This window comes from Barbatula barbatula, assembly GCF_947034865.1.
Source record: "Barbatula barbatula genome assembly, chromosome: 23".
NCBI classification, from domain to species: Eukaryota; Metazoa; Chordata; class Actinopteri; order Cypriniformes; family Nemacheilidae; genus Barbatula; species Barbatula barbatula.
The window spans coordinates 6185736-6205818 of NC_136786.1; the positions used below are offsets into that span (position 1 = coordinate 6185736).

The following is a 20083-nucleotide window of genomic DNA, read 5'->3' on the forward strand; positions in this document are numbered from 1 at the left end:
CACCAAAACGCTTCCTTTCACCAAGAAACAGCTCATAACATGCCAAAACAAGGTATGCCCAGCACAAAACAGGCGAAGAAAAGGAACACTACTGTGAATGAGCCAAATGAATGTTTGTTATACATGTTATGATTTTGCTGGTACCATTGAGGTTGCTATGATTGACATCAAGATACAATTAGTGTTGGACGATAGACCAGTACTAGAAAAGTACAGTGATACTCTTCTGTTAAAACGATACCAATTTCTCATTTATTTGGTACCAGTAATTTAATGGCATGCGCTTTTCAGAAAATATATATAATGGGTAATAATTCTACAGCATTTAATCATCTTAATAGTTAATTTCAATGGATTAAAATTAGATTTAATAAATATTTAAATCTATTTAAAATATTAGCAGTTGTATTTGTTAACATTTATCGATGAACTAATATGAACAAATAACTAGATTTTTATCAAGTTAGATTAACAATAAATCTCTTTTTACAGCATTTATTAATTTGTTCATGTCAGAAGGCATTATCTAGGCCTAATGTGTTTAATGAATTTTAATGTTTGGAATTAAATTAATTTAAACATGCTTTAAGATTTATTTTATCGTTTCACCTTGGCAGACAGGTACACCTTAAGATTGATATCCGACACTCATATGTAGGTCTGTGTGGTGACATGTTATTTTTAAATACGGGGGAAGACATGCTCAAAAAGCAAGGCAGGAACATACTTGATAAAATTATTTGTTTCATCATTTATTATTTAATTACTTCCTGTATGTTCTTCTTGCATGGTTTAGATTTAGTATTGGTATCGAAATACTTTTCTTGGGTATTGTATTGAAGACAAAAATTGGGTATCGTTACCACTTTACATGCCAGTAACATTCGTTTTGCTTTTTCACAGAACTATAGGTGTGTTTACACCAAGAGCAAATTGAACTATTTGGGTGATTAAGTTACATACAAATTCAATGCAAACACGCAGATAGACGCAAATTCGCAACATGAATGACATGAATTTTGGGTGGCGTGATTGCCACAAATGTGGGATATTAGCTTCAATTGCGTTCTCCAAGCAAGTTGAAAAAATTCTAATTGAGCAGGATATTCATGTAAAGAGTTACTGACTACTATGTTTCGACATATCCAGATGTGCCAAGACATTCTCTGTGGCATTAGGTATTTGTTTGACTAGAGTGGCGTTGAAAGAAATCTCACAAGTTGGACCATTTCATCGCACATGCGCGCATGGACTACAGTTTACTTCTGGTCTGTGGTTGGCTTGTGTCTAATAATTTAACTATTTTGTTTAATTTATGTTCATATTATTGTTTATTATTATTTTATTCTATAATCATTTATTAAATAAACAAGTTTGGTCGCATTTAAGAAACCATAACGTACATTGACATCTAGCAGTTGAGCTTTGTATCGCAGAAAATAATGGAGACACAAGTTTAGCTAAGTAACGGTTATTCACAGTTTGTTTTGCTTGATATCAGAAGTAATATACAGGCACTCTACTATTTCTGAATGTTTACTGGAAGTTAAGGGCAGTCCACAAACACGCCCATTCACAGTAACGTTTATTTATGTTGTCATTTTGAAATCGTCTATAGAGCAAGGAAGGTGATTCTTCACGTTTGGGGAGAACACACTGTAAGATATGATGTAATTGTAACATAAGCTGTGGTAATGGAGAGGTTTTTGAGTGACATTGTTTTCCAAGAGCTAACGTTCTGCTTGCATACTCGTGTCGTCTTTGCTTGTTTTTTTTCATTTGCATTATTGTTTTGCGTGGTTATGATAAAGAAACACCCATTTCGTGCTTGTGTTGCATGTCCTTATTTTGAGGGAGGCGCAATGCAATTATTATTCAATAAAATATTAATATGAATTAAATAAAATTAGCTGTTAACGCTTTCATGCATGCGATAAAACATTTTTTCAGTTTGACGTGTTAAAAATATTTAACGCAATTATATAATAATACGCAATAATATAATGTAGCGCTATATTATATAATCACGCTCTTATTCATGTTAAGGCTTAAGCGCAAACAGTTGATTTGACGCGTTCAGTGTACATAGACAGCTTTTAGCTGTGGGACGCGGCCAAACGCAATGCGACAGTGGTCCAGTCTCGTGTGTCACCGGCTAAAGGCTGCGTCAGTGAATCTCTGTCAGAAACTGTCAGACAGTACCAGTATTAAGTTCAAAAGTAACAAAACCTCACAAGATTATGCCAGAAAGCCTGTTTTGTCTAGCAGTTTCGTAAGCACAGACTTCAACGTAGGGCTGGGCGATATGGCTGAAAACTGTATCACGATATCAGTGTTTCATATCGGTCGATATCGATAATTATTGATATTTTTATGACCCGTTTAAAATAAGGACCAGGAGAAAAATATTGTACATTTAAACATTTTTATTTTAAACTTAAACTTCCTCTGATCATAATCCCCTCAGTTATTGAGACAGAAATGTCAACACAATCATGCAAAACTCAAATAATTAAAATGTAAACATAAGTCTAAAGTCACAATGAACACTTAACAATTATCTCTTAACATTTAAGGTGCAAAATGAAAATAAAATGTAAGAAATGCTTAATAAAGTGTAATACAATAGTGCAAAGTGTTAAATATAAATAAAGAAAAACCTGAGAATTTAGTGCAAACTTAGTGCTAGGAAGTTCACTAGCTGTTCACCTTCTGGTGAATAAAGTTTTTTAAAATATGTACAATGTTTTGTAAACAAAGAAAACTGAGGTAGACTGATGTACATCTGTAACATAAATAACAAACCTGATACAGTACAGTAACATTGTTAGAAACCTGCAGAAATATGAAAAAGTAACAAACGAGTCTTCAAGTTATTCTTCCTCTAATAATACTTGAAGTTGAACTATTAAAGTATGTTTTCAGTCCAGGTTTTGTGCTAGGAACACCAGCTGGTTGACCTTCTCTGGGTCTAAAGCTGCCCTGGTGCATGTTACAATATTACCCCCAGTACTAAAAATTCTTTCTGAGGGGGTGCTGGTGGCTGGGATGCACAGGTACTTTTTCGCCAGCTGAGACACTCTGGGGAAGTTGCGTTCATGTAGCCTCCACCAGTCCAGAGGGTTAGACTCACTGTCTGCATCAGGGCACATCAGGTACCTTTCCAGCTCACTCTCCACTTTTTGTTTTTCAGTGAGAGGCAAAGCATCATCTTCTTGGCACTGTTTTTTGAAAAAGCTCCCCAATGACTTGCGTTGCTTCTTTACGCCCAGTGGCAGAGGTGGTCCGCTGACAGCTCCTCCTTCTGCACCTTGCTCTGCTGCTCCCTCAGAAGGCCCTGCCTGTGATTGGCCCTGGTTTTCATCCATGATCTCAGACACAGCTCTCATTTGAATGGCCCCTACCTTCTCTGGTCTGACGTATTGGCCTTTAAACCTAGGGTCCACGAAGGTAGCCATGTCAAGGAGATCATCTGTGTCAGCATATTTCTCATCGAGATAGGTCATAATCTTTGTCTTCAGCTCTTTTGTGAGCTGAGTGTCCCCCTCATTAACTTTCAGCAAACTGGAGCGGAAAAGGTGGAGCAAAGGTATGAGCTTTTTATAACCTGGCTTCTCGACAGTGCTAAGCGGAAGCATGTCTTTGGCTATATGATATGCCACTGCCTCCGTTATATCTTTGTACCGTTTAGATTGTTTGTCATAAGGCACTGATGCAGAGTACCTCTCCATGATCGTCTGCTGCTTGTGCGGTGTTGCAGCAGCTGCAGAAGTTGTTGGTTGAATACGGCTGTACTCCAAAGGGTGAGCGCGACTAAGATGGTAAAACAAGTTTGTGGTATTACCAGTCTTGGCGGGGACAACGGTCGTGCATACTTTGCAGACGACATTGGTCTGACTACGGTCAGACTTGTAATATCCAAAAAACTGCCATACTGGCGAGCTGACTTTTCCTCTTTTATTTACAATTTCCTCGCTCGCCGCGGCACTCATTTTCTGCTTATCAGTCGCCGGTTTCTGAGAGGAATCCAGCAGACCAGCACGAGACAACGAAACAGCGCAACCAAACTTGATACTGTTACACGATTGGCTGTTAGCTTGTCACTCCCTACGTTGCTAGGCTACCAGAGAGTTCAAAGAGAACACATTCTTTAACCAGCTGCTGTCACCAATTTTAATATAACAAAAAATAGGAATTGAGTGTGTTTTGGAATTTAGCATGAAAAGAGTTCAAAGAGAACTTCTTTATATTTCCTACCTGTTAGACATGATAGCTCTCAATTATACAGTTGAATGGCTGCAATTATTGTTAAAATAAATAAATCACTTTACTGGAGACATCGGTTGCAGTATTAATATCAAAATGTTGGCATTCATTCATAATGTGATGCTGTTAAAGAAATATGTTGTTTCTACATTAATTTGAACATTAAATGTGTAATTATTATAATGTAAAAGTATAGTTATATTATTAGCCAGTAGCCCGACTGTTAAACAGACACAGAACAGAAGTTAACTTTGGGTCAGGGCAAGGGATGCAACGATTATAGATTTTGTTGGTACGATTATAGTCTTTGGAATAATCACGGTTGCACGATTATGACGATGATTATACATACATTAAATTTCAACATTTTTACTGGCCCTGACAAAAAGGCCATAATACTCACCCGCCACAAAGTAATAAATAATAATGTCTAGTTATTAGTCAATCTTGATAAATAAGCTCATAATACCATAAAACTATTAGTCTAACTAATAGTAACAGTCAATCAGTTAGTAAGTAAATTAGAACAAATGATCAAATTATGAGCAATAGCATGAATACATTTAACACAGCTTTTTAGGTGTTTCATGTTGGTTGTGTTATTAGGTACAGAAAATGTATAATTTACTAAACACTTTGTTGTCTTCACAGTATACTGAAATATAGATCAAACCATATTCAAGTTCTTAAAGTGGATAAGTCAGGAGCAGGGAGTCTGTTTTGTATTTGTTTTTTTGGTTGTTTGATGAGCATTAAACCCACAGATCACATGCTTTTTTCGCTTACAGCTAACTATAATGGATTGATCAACGTAATATAAAGCCCATTCGCTAAAAAATAACAAAATAAGTTAAATTGGTTCAACTTGAGTAGAATTTGTGCATCCTGTGAGCTGTTCACGACGCTTCTTGTCTGGTGTGCTACTCCGTTAGCCTACATGCCGCTTTGTTTGTTTATGTTGCACTGACAGCCCAAGCGTCACCGCTACAGCCTTGATTGTGAATGTACATGTAAGATTTGCTGTTTGGTGTCTCTGCCATAGTTCATTTTGTGGGTGTTGCGGCCTCCGTGTCTCTAAGCACGGCTCTTTAAAATAGTGTAACTTTGTTTTCATTTTGTGCAAGTTGCAACGTTTCCGTTTTGTGCAATGGCGTAATGGAGCCTTTATGATGAATTAACCGTGACGTTTTTAAGTGCGGTTAATAGTGAACCTCAGTAATCGCTGCATCCCTAGTCAGGGCACGTGCGTGTCCGATGAAACCGCCTGTGTCTTGATATTTTTCATAGAGAACATTGTACTCTGAAAACCGGATACACTGTATATCGACACAACAATGTCTGAGTGACAGAAGTGTCCAGTCACAGATACAGGTAAAGAGATACCGTTATTCTTCACTGCATTTGACACTTACCATTAGTTTCTCTTGTTGTGAATGCAGTCCATCAAACCTTTTGCTTCTTTTGGTTCAGTGTAGCACTTGTCTCCGTTCGGATCCTTCAGAAGGATATGAACAAACAATGGAAAAGAGTAGTTGCTGTTCCTTAAAATCCCTGATCAGATCGTCTTATAAGTTTGAGCTGATCGTCAGATTGTATTGCAAAAAGGCTTTCATTGACAGAACATCTGCTTTCAAGGAGAAAATAAACATTTACCTAAATAAAATTACTACCTTGGGGAAAAAGTTTAACTTTAAGTTTAATTTACATTCTTTATGAATAATACAAAATGTTCCAATACAATACAGATGTAAGTATTATTATCCATTAAATCGGTATGAACTTTCTATTTTATTGTAATGCAATATTCCATTTGTGTCTGCATTTAAATTGTTCATGAATGTTTCTGCAGGATAATATTGAAATGTTTAAGTAAGACCTGCTTCTTTTATTCAATGTAAATCAACATAAACAAATGTCCCTTAATTCTTTCAACAACTTGGACTGACTATCATTTCGTCTGAGCAGTTAGTGTCAACTCAACCAGGCTCGAATTTTAGATTCGTTTTTTCTATTTTTACAGAAGCAAGACCAACATCAGTAGTGGTGAAAGCCAAAATATTAAGCGCCACTGATTTATAGTTATTAAGTAATCAATTATTTTGAAGAGGGAGATAAAAATGGCAATATTCACTATAAAATGGGAGGTAAAAATGACATGAGAAATATGCCAGCATCATCATTTTATTTTAAAGAGATCGGTATATCTGTTAGTAAATCAGATCATGTTGGCAATCCTTGATGCATGTTATGCCATTGGGGACAGCTCAAAAATGAATAAAGGGCATTTTTTGTGTCCTTTTTTGCTAAATTTCCATGCCTCTAACTCCAGGACCGTTAGAGATTCTGTAATGTCCTTTTAAATTCTTGTACTTCACCAACTTTCTTTTGGGAACTACATTTTAAAAACCCTACAAGGTTCAGTCCTAGAGATATGAGGATCTTCTAAATATGGATTCATGATAATTATTTTATAAAAGCTGGTGCTTCATTTCTTAATTTCTGATTAACAATTAATGTTGAAACTGGATTTTTTTTATTTTTATCCAAACAACTGCATTGAACATTTCACTGTAAAAAATGATCGGATTGAAAATTTAAGGCATAAACTTGCCCTTAATAGTTTTAAAAGTTTCTATATAGCTGACTTTACCACAAGTAGAGTATAGCAATTGCAAGTTCACAGGCAAACCTATAAAAAACGAATCATCTGTATCTTACATATGTGCAATGTTAGCATAAAACATGTGTTTATGTAGTTTTAACTGTTTCTCTGAAGGCTATGAGGGTTACAGAGACTAGTCAATACAATTTCAAGCCCAAGTTTGACAGAGAACTGAATAAATTCAGCTAACTTTATTCCCATTATGGTAAGCATTTCACAATAGCCTTGTCATTAGCTTCACACATGCTGAGCTGCAGGCGCTCGGGTGAAGAAGTGCAGTTGCCAAGGTTATCGACTTCAGGAGTCAATAATGTTTGATCACAAAAACAGCCATCCACAACCGAGCCGCCTCTGTCCAGCAAACCGCACAGACAATGATGAATGGAAACACATTCTCTCGTTCACACGTTTAACAAATACAAACACGCTAAACAACTGATTAACCGCATTTGCTTTCGAATGTGACACCTGAAACTTTCCCTTAATGATTCCTTTCTCAATGTCTCGAGTTTCTCTGAAGCTTCATAGATCTAGATGCTTTTACCCCAAGTTTGTACTTCAGAAGAGAAACATTGAGAATCTTTTTTCAAGAGAGTTCTTAAGGCGAATAAGCTCATTGTATCGACACAATCGAACAATTTCTGCGGTTCTTTTCGACACAATGTTCACCTTGTGTTCACAATTACTGAGAAACAAGACGCTCTCTTTTAGCCACCAATAAGATTCACAGCTGAGCTATGCTTCAGTAAAAGTGTACATTCATTTTTATCAACAATGTTTATTATGGCAGTTTTGTGAGTTTCAATCTACACTTTGAAAGTGCAAGATAAAGCTTGACATCTTGTTGTTCGTATTGCTAGAGGTTATGTTTTGCCGACATCTTAAAAAATATTGTTTAATAAAACATGTTAACACCCGATTGTGGAATTGATTTTGCTGCTTTTTCCTCACAGTTTATCATACAGATGTGGTGTTCTCGCATTCAGCAATCTTTGTCCTGACAAACTGATGATCGCCTTACATCAGACATACATGTGCAAGATATGTTTTTCCTTCATTCAAACAATACTGCTAGGTGCTAAAAAAACAGTACTTCGTTGTAAACCTGAGAAATGTTTGTAAAGACGACACGGCCTGCAACGTGACAAGCAATTTCAAAGTCTAAAACCGTTTTGACAACACCTTGCCTACCGGACATAACTTCGTTATTTGAAAGATTGGAGCATACGCACTTTTAATATAAAAAGTATGTTTTTGTTTGCTTTAAAATTGATGTCCATGCACTTAAATATCAGTCGTATGTATATATTCCAAGCTTGACACATTTCAAAAAGGTCCAAGCAAAAATGTATGGTCTTCATGATCAGTACAGCGCATATTCATTTTTAATGCGGGTCTCGTTTGGACTGGTCTGAGGTCAGCAGCTAAATCCTATCCTGTTATTTCAAGTGTTAAATCTGTGCCAAGAAATCCGATAGCGATTTCATGATACCCTGAGTTGTGCGGTTTCAGAATACAAGATGCTTGTCATGTACTGTACCACAGACAATTTGTGACAATAATTCAAAACTTACGCTTTATATTGAAATGTGTTCACACACACGCTGTCATATTCCTTAGGCAAAACAATAAAAAGGGACTTTCACGTCATTCCAGAATTTCCATAACTGTTTAGTCGTCTGTCATTAATAAATAAGCATAAATAATCGAGTTACACTTGACCCAATTCCTAGACGAGCAAGTATGTGCATATAAATAGAAAACATATGGCTACTTTGAAGCAGATCATTTTTACTAGTTCAGATTTAACATTTTTCCTGTAGTTTGCGATCGCGTTTATTAACGTTGGTTCCTCTAGTTATTTCTACGACTCTGTGTAATACATTTCCGTGACTTTTCACAGTTGTAAAACTCCCTGAAATGATCGTGTTTCGATGTTTTATGTAGGATATATTATTATCGTTACATTAAATTCCATTTAAATCACATCAACCATCAATTACAATGAAATGTGACCAGCACAATGAAGAAAAAGGTGACAACAAACCTCAGAGAGTTTCTGTACTTGGTCTCGCAGGAGTGTTTCTTTTGGATGGTTTACTTTGTCTCATTCTTCAGACTGGAGCGGATGGCTTGCTTTGATGTTACTTTGTAGCGCGTAAGAAGACGCTCCGACGGAAGAAACGCGAAAAACATTGTATCCCAGACGCACAGCAGCTCACATTCACGGATCAAAAAAACTCCGAAGGTCTTTCCATAAGATGAGGCAGTTAGCCACCTAGCCAGAGAGATAACCAGCGATTAAGCCTCTTAACTCGTCTAATTCTCAACCTCTTATATGCATCAGTCGTTTATTTGCGTAAGACTAGCGGAGCGTCCGAGTCCGTTTCTCGTGTCGATCTATCGAGGGCAGGAGTTTGATCGAGCGCCGTCTCCATACCCGCCACTGCTGATGCTCTCCAGCACTAACAACGATCTACAGCGACCGACTCTTTCCAACAGCGAACCATTAGTATTTACGACTTCCTTCGTCGCTTTACGTTATTGGTTTGAGGGCGTTGTCATGGTGCCCGCTCCCACCTCCCGTTACAGAGCTGCAGTGCCCTCTTTTTATCACTGTTTAATTCTTTCTTGTACATGTATGAAAAGACAGTGAAATACATAATGACAGTTATTATTTGTAACAAATAACTTTGGAAAAAATATCATTTAGATTTATTATTGCATTTGGCTTCTGCTTTCACCCACAGTACATTCGTGTGAATGGGACATTTGCCTTAGTGATGCAGTGCTCTATAAATTGAGAAAGAAAGAAAGAATGAAAGATAGAAAGAAGTCTTAGGATATGCGTATGAGAAATTGGATGGCATTAATGATATAAAAGCAAGGAAAATGTCTGCTAGCAGTGTCTCTTTGGGGTGATATTTAGTCTCCATGTTTGGCCTTGTGGAGAAAGAAGAGCTTCTGCTGGCAAACCGCCTAACTGAGTCGTACTTCTGAGTCGTGGCCTGAAACTCATTTCCTCACAAATGATGTCTGTAAAAGCATGTGGCCATATTCCTTAAGGATGAATGTGGGCCAAAGCCAGGAGAGCCAGAAGCAGATCTGGACCTGTTCCCAAAAACACAGAATCATCTGCTGAAACAGGGAAACAGAGATGGGACCGGCTCTGAATTATTCATTTTATAACATTAATGTTCATAGTGTTAATGTTCATAGTATATAGTCATCTCTATATATTGTTCATAGTACATACCTACTGTCATATTTTCATAGAACATACCTACTGGAACTTTTTTTTCAAAACTGTATAATATTTTCTCAATATTGTATTCTGTATGTATTCTAACTGTATATCCTGCACTTGCTAACTGCACTTCTGGTTAGACCTAAACTACATTTCGTTACACTGTACTTGTATATGTGTAATGACAATAAAGTTGAATCTAATCTAATCTAAACGGTGATTCTAAATTTGAGCAGTTGGTATGTGCTGTCACCTAGTGGTGGGTGAGCGATATTTAAGGCAAGGCAGGTTTATGTCCTGACAAGTTGAAGGTTAAGCACTGTTTTCATGTTTTCTATTTATCATGGCAGGATTTTCAATAGATCTATACGAAGATTTTAGTTTACTTTAATTAAAACATTAAATATTGGCTTTAAAATTATTGGAAAAAATAAACTAAGAAAAAATAGAAATTGCCTTAGAAGTAAATGGAACTAAGTTTAAAACACGAAAATGATAATAATAAATAAAACCAATATTAATTCATATTAATGAGAAACATAATAAGTGAACAAAAAATAATAAAATGACAAAAGGCATGTAGGCCTAATGTTTATCCAACAGCGTGTTAGTATAAAATGTTTAACTAAAATTGACATACCAATCTCGAAATAAAAGCTCATTTAAAATATTAATAAAAATGACAAAGTAAAAATCTAAACTATAAATGTAGCTGCAAGCAGCAATCACAGGGTCAAGCCCAACTACGGCCGAAAGGGAAATATTTTGGACATGTCAGCTGATCATATATTGAAAACCAAGTTTAAAAACACAGGGAAAGGCTGTTAGAACACAGAGAAATTGCTTTGAACTTTTTGACACTGCACAGCACTGTCGTAGAATTCATATGAGGCGAACAAGATGTTCTCCTAATGTTGTAGACAAAGTTTCGTGTCATTATTCCATCGTATTGCAAATATACAACCATGGCATGCTTTCCATTAAATTCATTGAGGAGAGAACTGTTTGATCATTCAAAAAGCTTTCAATAACTTTTTGCCAGGAATATATATACCAACATTTTCACCTATTGGACTGTTTAAATTCAGTATGTTGGTCAGGAAGTATGATGGAACATGGCTAAATTTGATGTCAAAGTACTTGACTAGTAATATGAATCACATAACATTACATTGAACTATTTATGTTAGAAGCATTTTTATAAATTTTATATCTCTTTACCACTAGGTGGCAAAAAACTGCCTGGGTGAAGCAAACCACGTTTCATAGTGATTGATCAATCAAAAAGCTTTCAATAACGTTTTGTCAGGAGTGTCTGTAGATTCTTCCATATGACTCACAGGAAGTATTGTGGTATATGACAAGTATGGCTTGAGCCATCCAATATGCTAATGTCATCACATAACATTGTTGAATTGCTTATTTGATATAAGCAATTAAACACATTTCGTTATATCGCTTGACCACAAGGGGGCGCTGACTTAAAAGTGGTCATGACTAATGACACAAGCTTCTTAGCGATAGACGCTGTTGAGTTCATAAAATATTAAAAAAAATTAAACACCATTCGAGAACGGATTGGCCAACCAAAAAAATATCCTTGGTGCTTTTGGTCAGCAACTGTCTCAGATGCTAAATACCAAAACTGGTGCAAATCGGACAAACGCTCTGGGACGAGTTTGAAAAATAAGAATTTTAATTTTAGTATATTTCTGTGACGTTATATGACGTCATATGGTACATTTGATTTGGCATCAGCCAAGGGTTGATAGGGAAGAATAATTTTGTTTCTAGGACTTGCGGTTTAAAAGTTATGAGCAAAAATGTTTGAGTCATATACTCCAAATTGCCGTGGTTAATGGTAATACTGTCCTCTATCAGTGTGTCAAATTTCCTAACTTTTTTACCATACAGTTCCATGGGCTGCCTCTCAGAACATGACCTTGATGAACCATACTGAGTTTCGTAGAAATTGGCAATTGCGTTTGTAAAATGCTGCATTTCGCATATGGCAAACAGGAAGTATTGTGGAATATGATAACTGGTCAAAGATACCGGAAGTTACCCGATTGGCTTGCGTAGATAGTGGGTGAAGTCATGCATTTTTGTTAGGACAGTAGACAAGACAAGCCACAAGACAAAATACACAGTACAGTTTGAACACAATGCCATTTGGCCAGATTAAAGTAGCAACATTGCTCATTTCCTTTCCTCTGGCCTCTCTAACCAGGGCTGAGTGCTCAGGTCACCTAGTTCAAACTGCTCTCAAAGGCAAGAGCAATTAAACTGAATGAATGCTTAGCCAAAGAGAGCACGCTTCATTTGAGCTTTTATTGTAAAACACTGAGAATCTACCCAGTTCACCATTTTCTCAGTGACAGAAAATCAAACGATTTTGATGCTATCATCTTATTTCTTTCTTTCTGATGGTGAAGGGGTCATGTTCAAAAGTATAGTATCGCAATATGTTAGATGCATGTTAATGGGGCACTCTGAATCATGTACATGAATTCTGCTAGACCTAAAATGCACAGAGCATCTCACACACACCTTAAGAATGACATTTACAGTTTAACAATGTGTCATTGGCATGTTTTATTCACCCAGACATTGTGTTGTCAAACATTGAAATCCTTAAAATGTGGTAAGCACATGGCGTTAACAACACGAAGGTTCGATCCCAGGGGATTGCACATACTTGGAAACAAGTTCGTATAATGCAATGTAAGTTGCTTTTAAGCATCTCCCAAATGCATAAATGTAAAATGTAAATTTAATGGGGTTATTGGGGGAACCAATAAGTGGAGGTTATTTATTATTATTATGATTATACTAATGGGATACAAAACATTTTTATTCTACACGTAATTTAGATACAAGTCACTGAAATCTGTTGAAAAATGTAAACGTTGATTTTTGTGCTTTCCATCCAAACAAAGCGCTGCTTTCCAGTGTGTTTTTAGCACAGTCTCGCCCTCCACAGCACTGTACAAAATAAAGCATACTGCATTTCTAAAGCATACAGATCAGTTCACAAATAGATGTCACTGTACTTTGATGTCAAACACTGATCGGTCTGTGGTCAAACATCTGTCTGTTGTCAAACATCTGTCAGTGGTATGAGGCGGCTGCAGTACGATTGCTCTCATACGTTGCACAAAAGGCGGGAATGGTTTCAAAATAACGGATCTTTCCTCAACACAAGTCATAAATAGAGGTTGTGTTAAATAACAATTAAATGACTTTTTGTCACTTTGTTTACTTTTCCTGAATGTAGTGCTTAATTTTTTATTAACTCGTTGTTTGTGTTAAATGGTTTCCCTACCCATGTTAAATAAATTGTCTATAATGTAATAAATTTTTTTAGCGTATTCAGTTCTGTTTTTGAAAATATTGAAAGTATAATTAAGATATTTTTTATTTACTGTATATTTGCACATGTAAAAATACTCATTGACATTGAAAAGCATTCTAAGTAAAGCAGTGAATAAAACACCATGCACTGTTATGTTATACTTGGTTTATTGTAAATCAATGTGTGATGTGATAAATGAATAAATTGTGAGACGTTATCTAAATCCCTCTTTTTTTTGTCTCCATGTATTATTCCCGGGGATACCCAAGGCCAACAGACCCAGCTCAAGCCCACCTTGATGGTCATCCAACAGCTTTGAATCATTGCAAATTGTACATTTTCAACGTACCTCAAATTTAAAGTAAATAACAAATTTACAGTTTTGTTAAGATGATAACTTTTAATTTATAACAATATTACCAACACAATATTAATTATACATGTGATTATAATGATGGATGGAATGCCTATACTTTGTTGAGTGGAGGAAGTAGGGAGGCTGAAATAGTGCACTCACTGACCTGAAGAGGGGAGAAGGTGCTTAGCAGGTGTACGCCCAGCCTCCGTCAGTCTAACTCAAGACCCGGTCCGACACAGGTTTGACGCCTGTGCGAAAACGGCTGGATGCAGCCCAACCTACAGCTCTGCAGATGTCTGCCAGAGAGGCGCTCTGAGCCAGTGTCTATGAGGAGCCTGCGCCCCGGCGGAGTGGGGAGGGGCCTGAGATCGTTAAGCCAAGGGATGGCATCCACGATCCAGTGAGCCGGTCTCTGTTTGGAGACAGCCTCCCTGCTGTCCCCTGACACAGACAAAGAGCTGCTCAGAGCGAGGGCACCTACTGAAGGCCAAGGGAAAGGGTTGGGACTTCTGCCTCTACGCCCTGGCGGGGGCCGGGTCGCATTGAAGAGGCTGATGTCCTCCGTCTGCTATTTCGTCAAAAGAACACTGCCAGCCATGACTGCAATACTATTACCACAAACACTACCTCAGCATGCCGGAGACCCAGACATGTGACGTAGATATTGTGCCCAGGGGAATCGCAAATGCCAGGACGAGTTCCGCTGCTCTTCGTCGTAGATCCAGTAGGAAGAATCGCTCGGCATAAGCCTTGCAGGTTCCAAAGAACAAAAAGGTGAATGAATGGGCACGCCATCTTCCCTTTTATACCCATATGTACAGGGCGAGGGTTATTATGTTAACAATTAACAAATAAAGAAAACTCCTCTGGTGTTTTGCAACTTCCCCTGGGCGTTTCGGTAGTTGGACGAGGAGATCCTAAGTGACCTGTCTCCCGCAGTTGGAGCACGGTCACTCAGGCAGAGCACTAACCACTAGGTGGCTATACGCTTGGGTGATGCCTCTTCTTGTACTGGTGCGCTTCCCCCTGGGGGTGCAGTCAGTGTTGCCCTGTCCCCCTCAGGTAAGTATCTTGGATGGCCCAAACAGATTGCATATTCCTAAGGGGTGCGCCAGGGGGGTAAAATCCTCCCGTCCGCCCGCACCCTCGTGCCTTAACGTAGCCCTGGTGGGCCTGCGTAAGGCCCCGTTCAAGACCCTCGGAGGACATGACCTTCGTCTTTCACGATGAAAACGGTACTCCTGTTGGTGCTCGGTCCCTAGAAGGGTGGGAGATCTGCATGCACCCTCTGTGTCCAGCAAGTGCCTAGAGCTAGGTTAGACCCCAGCCTGGCCACATGCCCAAAGCCCCACCACCCCCCTCGGGGACTAGAACTTGCAGGTGCTCCCCCTGGGGAGGAAAACCTAACCCTCACTTATGGTGTCCAGCACGAACCTTGTGCCTCTGTTGGACCGGATGCAGAGCTCAGATGTTCTGAACAGCTCTTTTTCTGTCTTGGAATACAGCGAGGAGGCTGTCTCTAAGCAGAGACTGGTGCACTCAATTACGGATGCCGTCACTTTGGCCAACCGCTCCGAGGCCCTGCCCACTGTCAGTGACGACTCACTTCAGGGCTGCTGGTTGATGTTGGTTGCCCATGACCTCCCCTAGGTGGGCTCCCATCTGTCAGGGTATAGGCCGCACATTTTTCCCATGAGTTCTCCCCTGCGGGCGGACCATGTTCGTGTTTCCACTAAAACACCTCCCTGCGGTAAGAAGTGGTCTCCATAGCGCTTTTTCATCAGTGAGGATATAGCACTTCCCAGTGCTCCTTATGGTGTTGGGCGGCCATCTCGCCTTTAGAGTAACAAGACCACCACCTGTGCGGCCGATAGGAAGAGCCTCTCATTGTGATCACATGAATTGATGCCTTACCACACCACTGGATGGTTAAGATTAGCAGGGACACTCACTTTTGAAATTACACTTTGTTACAAAGTAAAGTAGTGAGTGTATAGCTTGTATACCAGGTTAAATTAGCTGTCCCCTCAAAATCACTCAGCGCTGGCAACAAAAGTCAGTTCACCCTTAAGCGAAAATGTCCAAATTGACCTCAACAGTGAGACACATACAGTCCAGATGACGCGGATAAGCATACTTTATGAATTTAGTGTGTCTGGAAACAACTTCCAATCACAAAATAGACCAAAATTTTATGAATGGGCAGTGTGCTGTTGTTGTAATTCCCTGATGGAATTAATTTCATCAATGTTTAAATGCCCTCTGAGTTTTGATAGAATGAAAGCGTTAAGTTAAACGTTCTATTACTCATTAGTTTTTGTATGGGAGTATCGCAGATCCATTTCTATGCTGTGGCCTTTGCTTATTGTTGCGGCCTATCGAGGCCATTGTTATATTTGTCTGGCCCATTGAGGCCTTCATTCTCATATTGTGGTCTATAGAGGTTATAGAGGCTTCTGTAGCATGTCGTGGACAATCAAGGCTTTCACATCTTCATTGCAGCCTACCGAGTCATGTCCTTTGTCCTACGTATCGTGGTAATAATCTCCATGGGATATTTCGATATATTCCTTTCTAGTCTACAATTCTGTTAATCTTAATTGAAAAATCTCCCCCATTCAGAGATTGCTGGTAGGCAATCAATTATGAGCAATAGTACATCATTTATCTGCTTTCACGTGTGTAATGTAATATGTTCCGTATTGTAAGAATGTTTAACAGAGATTAACGGGACTATTTGTTAACGGATTGTGATTTGTGAAAGTGAATGATGAATAAGATTTAATTTAAGAATTTTTATCTTTATTTTGTAGTTTTGACAGTCTTTCCTAGACCGTGACATCTTCGGAACGACACAGAAAAGAGAGAGTGAAATAAAAGTCTAGAACACATCTGAATGATCCGTGGCCGTTATTTATTGGATCAGTGCAGCTACAGTGAAAACGTACCGCCGATGTCGGCGAGAGTACAGTGTAAAGAACGACAGCTGTTCCATGAGAAAAGACCAGATCGCTGGTGCGGGCGGAGCTTCAGTTTGCTGATCGACAGACGACGGGAGTGTTAGCTTCTGACATTATTGGAAACAATGACCATGGTGTTACTTTGCTTGATGGGCCAGCAAACCTGCCAGACATGAACCCCATAGAACATCTGGGGTATTGTCAAGAGGAAGATGAGAGGCACCAGACCCAACAATGCAGATGACCTCAAGGCTTCCATTTCACCTGAGCAGTGCCACAGACTGTTTGCTCCATGCCACGCCGCAGTGATGCAGTAATTCTTGCAGGTGAGCTCAGATAAGGTCTACAGTAAAATAAAAAAGGCAGCGGTCCCTTACACTGTTTAAATAGTAGTAAGTTCTGTTTACACTTAGTGAGAAAAAGCAGCATATTCTATTTACACTAACCAAAAATAGCTGTAGGGCCTATTTTCTTTGGATTAAGTAGTTTGGATTAAAGATGCTTTTTACTTATAAATAGTGGCAGATAACGTTACTGTTTGCACCTAAGTATTGTTGTGCATTAATCATTATGCAATATAACACATTAAATCATTATATTTATAAAAATGATTTAAAGGATGGCAACTTGAGATATTAAAGCCCTATACCTACCTTTAACCTTACCCTAAATTTAAAGTTTATAAATAATGAATTTTAATTCTTAAATCAATTTTACTGAAAACAAATGTCTTTATGATCTGTAAAGTAAAAAAGGTTAATGAGGGGTTTCGGAGGGATTAGATTCCGGGTCCCCTATGCTGCGCTATTCAGACTTTACACACTATTCCAATCACATATTGGTGGGCGGAGCTAGTGTAAAGAGTCTCTGGCGGGCTATTTGTACTTCGTGTAAATAGACACTACGTAAAAACTATGCCGAGCCCTTAATAGTAGCCAGCAATAACCCTGTTTTGAGTGCCTCTGACAGGACAAATAGAAGCATGTACTGCCTCTTAGGGCTGGTGTAGAAGAGCCTGTCATCTGTTGAAAAAGGAAAGGTTACAGTTCAAAGTACAGCAAAATAAATCATATTACTATCTGAGATTAAACTACATTATGACTATTATCACTATATGATCACCATTATGACATGTTTTAATACCCCTGCTGAAAAAAAATAAACAATTCAATTGGATTTAACTGCTTATAATAGAAATTGTATTGGTTGGGATGGAAACTATGGTCTCCACTGTGGCAGATGTAAACTCTGAATAATCCCCAAAACACTAGAAAAAGGAATATTGTAATGGTTTTAATGGTAGAAAGTTTATGGTTCTGTTATCAATTCTACTTTTCTTCAGCAGGGCACCCAAATACGGGAGCTGAACAGGTAACTTATAGTTAACATATAAATTAAGCATGTGACACATTGTCATGACAGTTGTCATGGCAGTTGCTTGGCCTTCGAGAGATATAACCCTTTTCTGGAAGAATTTTATTGACGAAAGTGGAGAGTCTTTCTAGATTTAATTATCCTTGTAATCCTCCAAAAAAACTTTGATTATGGGTAAAGGTCTAAGTCAATACATACTTAAACATATATGATTAAGGATTATGAAGAAGGAGGCCTTAAAGCGATTGACTTTGACATTGTGAATGGAGTAATCAAGCTCAAATGGCTACAATCGTTTGTTAATAATAAATTCTCATACTGGTTTAAAATATCTACGTCTTTGTTTAAAAAATGTGGGTCTATAACGTTTATATTACAATGTGACTTTGAAATTTAAAAATCCCCTGTCAACCTGTCTGCTTTTCACCAGCAATTATTATTATAATGATTACTGGAAATTGTTTTTCAAGCGTAACTTTAGCTTTCATAACTTGTCAATTTGGAATAACAGATGTGTGAATTGGAATTCTCTATTTATTGATACATGGTGGCAAAAAGGTACTGTGTATATAGTCATTCATACATGATTTAGATAATTTTGGTAATCACAAAACATTTGTGAGAAATATAATTTACAAGGCTCTTTAAATACCTAAAAAGTTAAGTGTTTTGGCCTTTTTGTTAAATGCATGAAATATTTTGATCATTGAGAGCAAACATTGTACAAATATGCCCCTCAAGACATCTTTGTCGGCCGCTGTGTTTTAAAATGCTGTTTCTACCTGCATTGTCACTCACAGGTTAATGACATTACGCAATATTTTTAAACAAACACGTGCATGTATGAATAAATATGTGAACAACATTTCCAACACAGCAGAAACATTATTCCTAATAAACATAAAAACAATGCTGATAATAATACATTTTAACAAATAACTTTATCCATTAGGGTCTTGTTTAAATCTCTTTAGGAATGAAATTATGAAATATTTCAACTGATTTCTTCATGAATGTTTGGCTGTAAATTACCCTGTTGATGCCTTCTAACGGTCTGTGTATATCACCGTGACACTTGTTGTTTTTCACAAGTCATGACAGCTATTTTAATAAACGGGTGCAGGGAGTCGAAAGGGGAGACGCGCCGGTGCATTTTCACTGGCTGAGAAGGGGAGGGTCTTTTATTACCCCCGCATGAGACTCAATTCAGTACAGTAATCTACAGACGGATCAATACACAATAGTATCGTCGGGGAAAACAGACGCAGAATCTCGCAGAATCTCACAGCACTACAAGGAATAAAACGCGAGTATTTCATACATCCTGACCTCATTCATGACGGCGAGGAGCGCACCGCTTTTTTTGGAATGTATTATTAACGTCCATTGTGCTGTTGTGATTGTGGTCTACAGCGGCAGCAATATCGAAAGCACCCGTTATTTACAAAACATTTTTTTTCACGGACGTCGCCGATGTTTAATATGTAAGGTAACGTTAATAATATCGTGAACGTTTGTAATATTTTCACGCGGGCTGAGGGAAGAGCCTTGCGCACTGCCGTAACGCAATGCATCCATCAACACATGAACTGTGGATGTGACGGATGATGAAAACATGTCGGCAGAATATACATGTCGACATATCCGTATTAAGACAGTTTGCTTGCACGCCAATGTCATCTTATTCGAGATCTTTTATGCTGTTGCTCATCTCATGTGATTGAGTGGCCAAAGCCGCTCTGTCTTCCAACAACAGATGAGAGACAAACTGTTTCTTGCATTGGGGGACAAGAATGCTGCTTATGACAGAAAACTCAAAACACACCATACTACGAAAATAATTGTCCAGCCTGGAATCGCA

At 38.2% G+C, this 20083-nt stretch overlaps 1 protein-coding gene across 1 annotated transcript in view; it reads right to left on the reverse strand.

Moving 5' to 3' along the window:
• Window positions 1-9512, reverse strand: part of dipk2ab (divergent protein kinase domain 2Ab) — a 41185-nt gene extending 31673 nt beyond the window's left edge. Inside the window, exon 1 of the mRNA XM_079487535.1 lies at window positions 8976-9512. The gene's annotated coding sequence lies outside the window, so the exon portion shown is untranslated. The remainder of the gene's footprint in view (window positions 1-8975) is intronic.
• Window positions 9513-20083: the final 10571 nt, after the last annotated feature.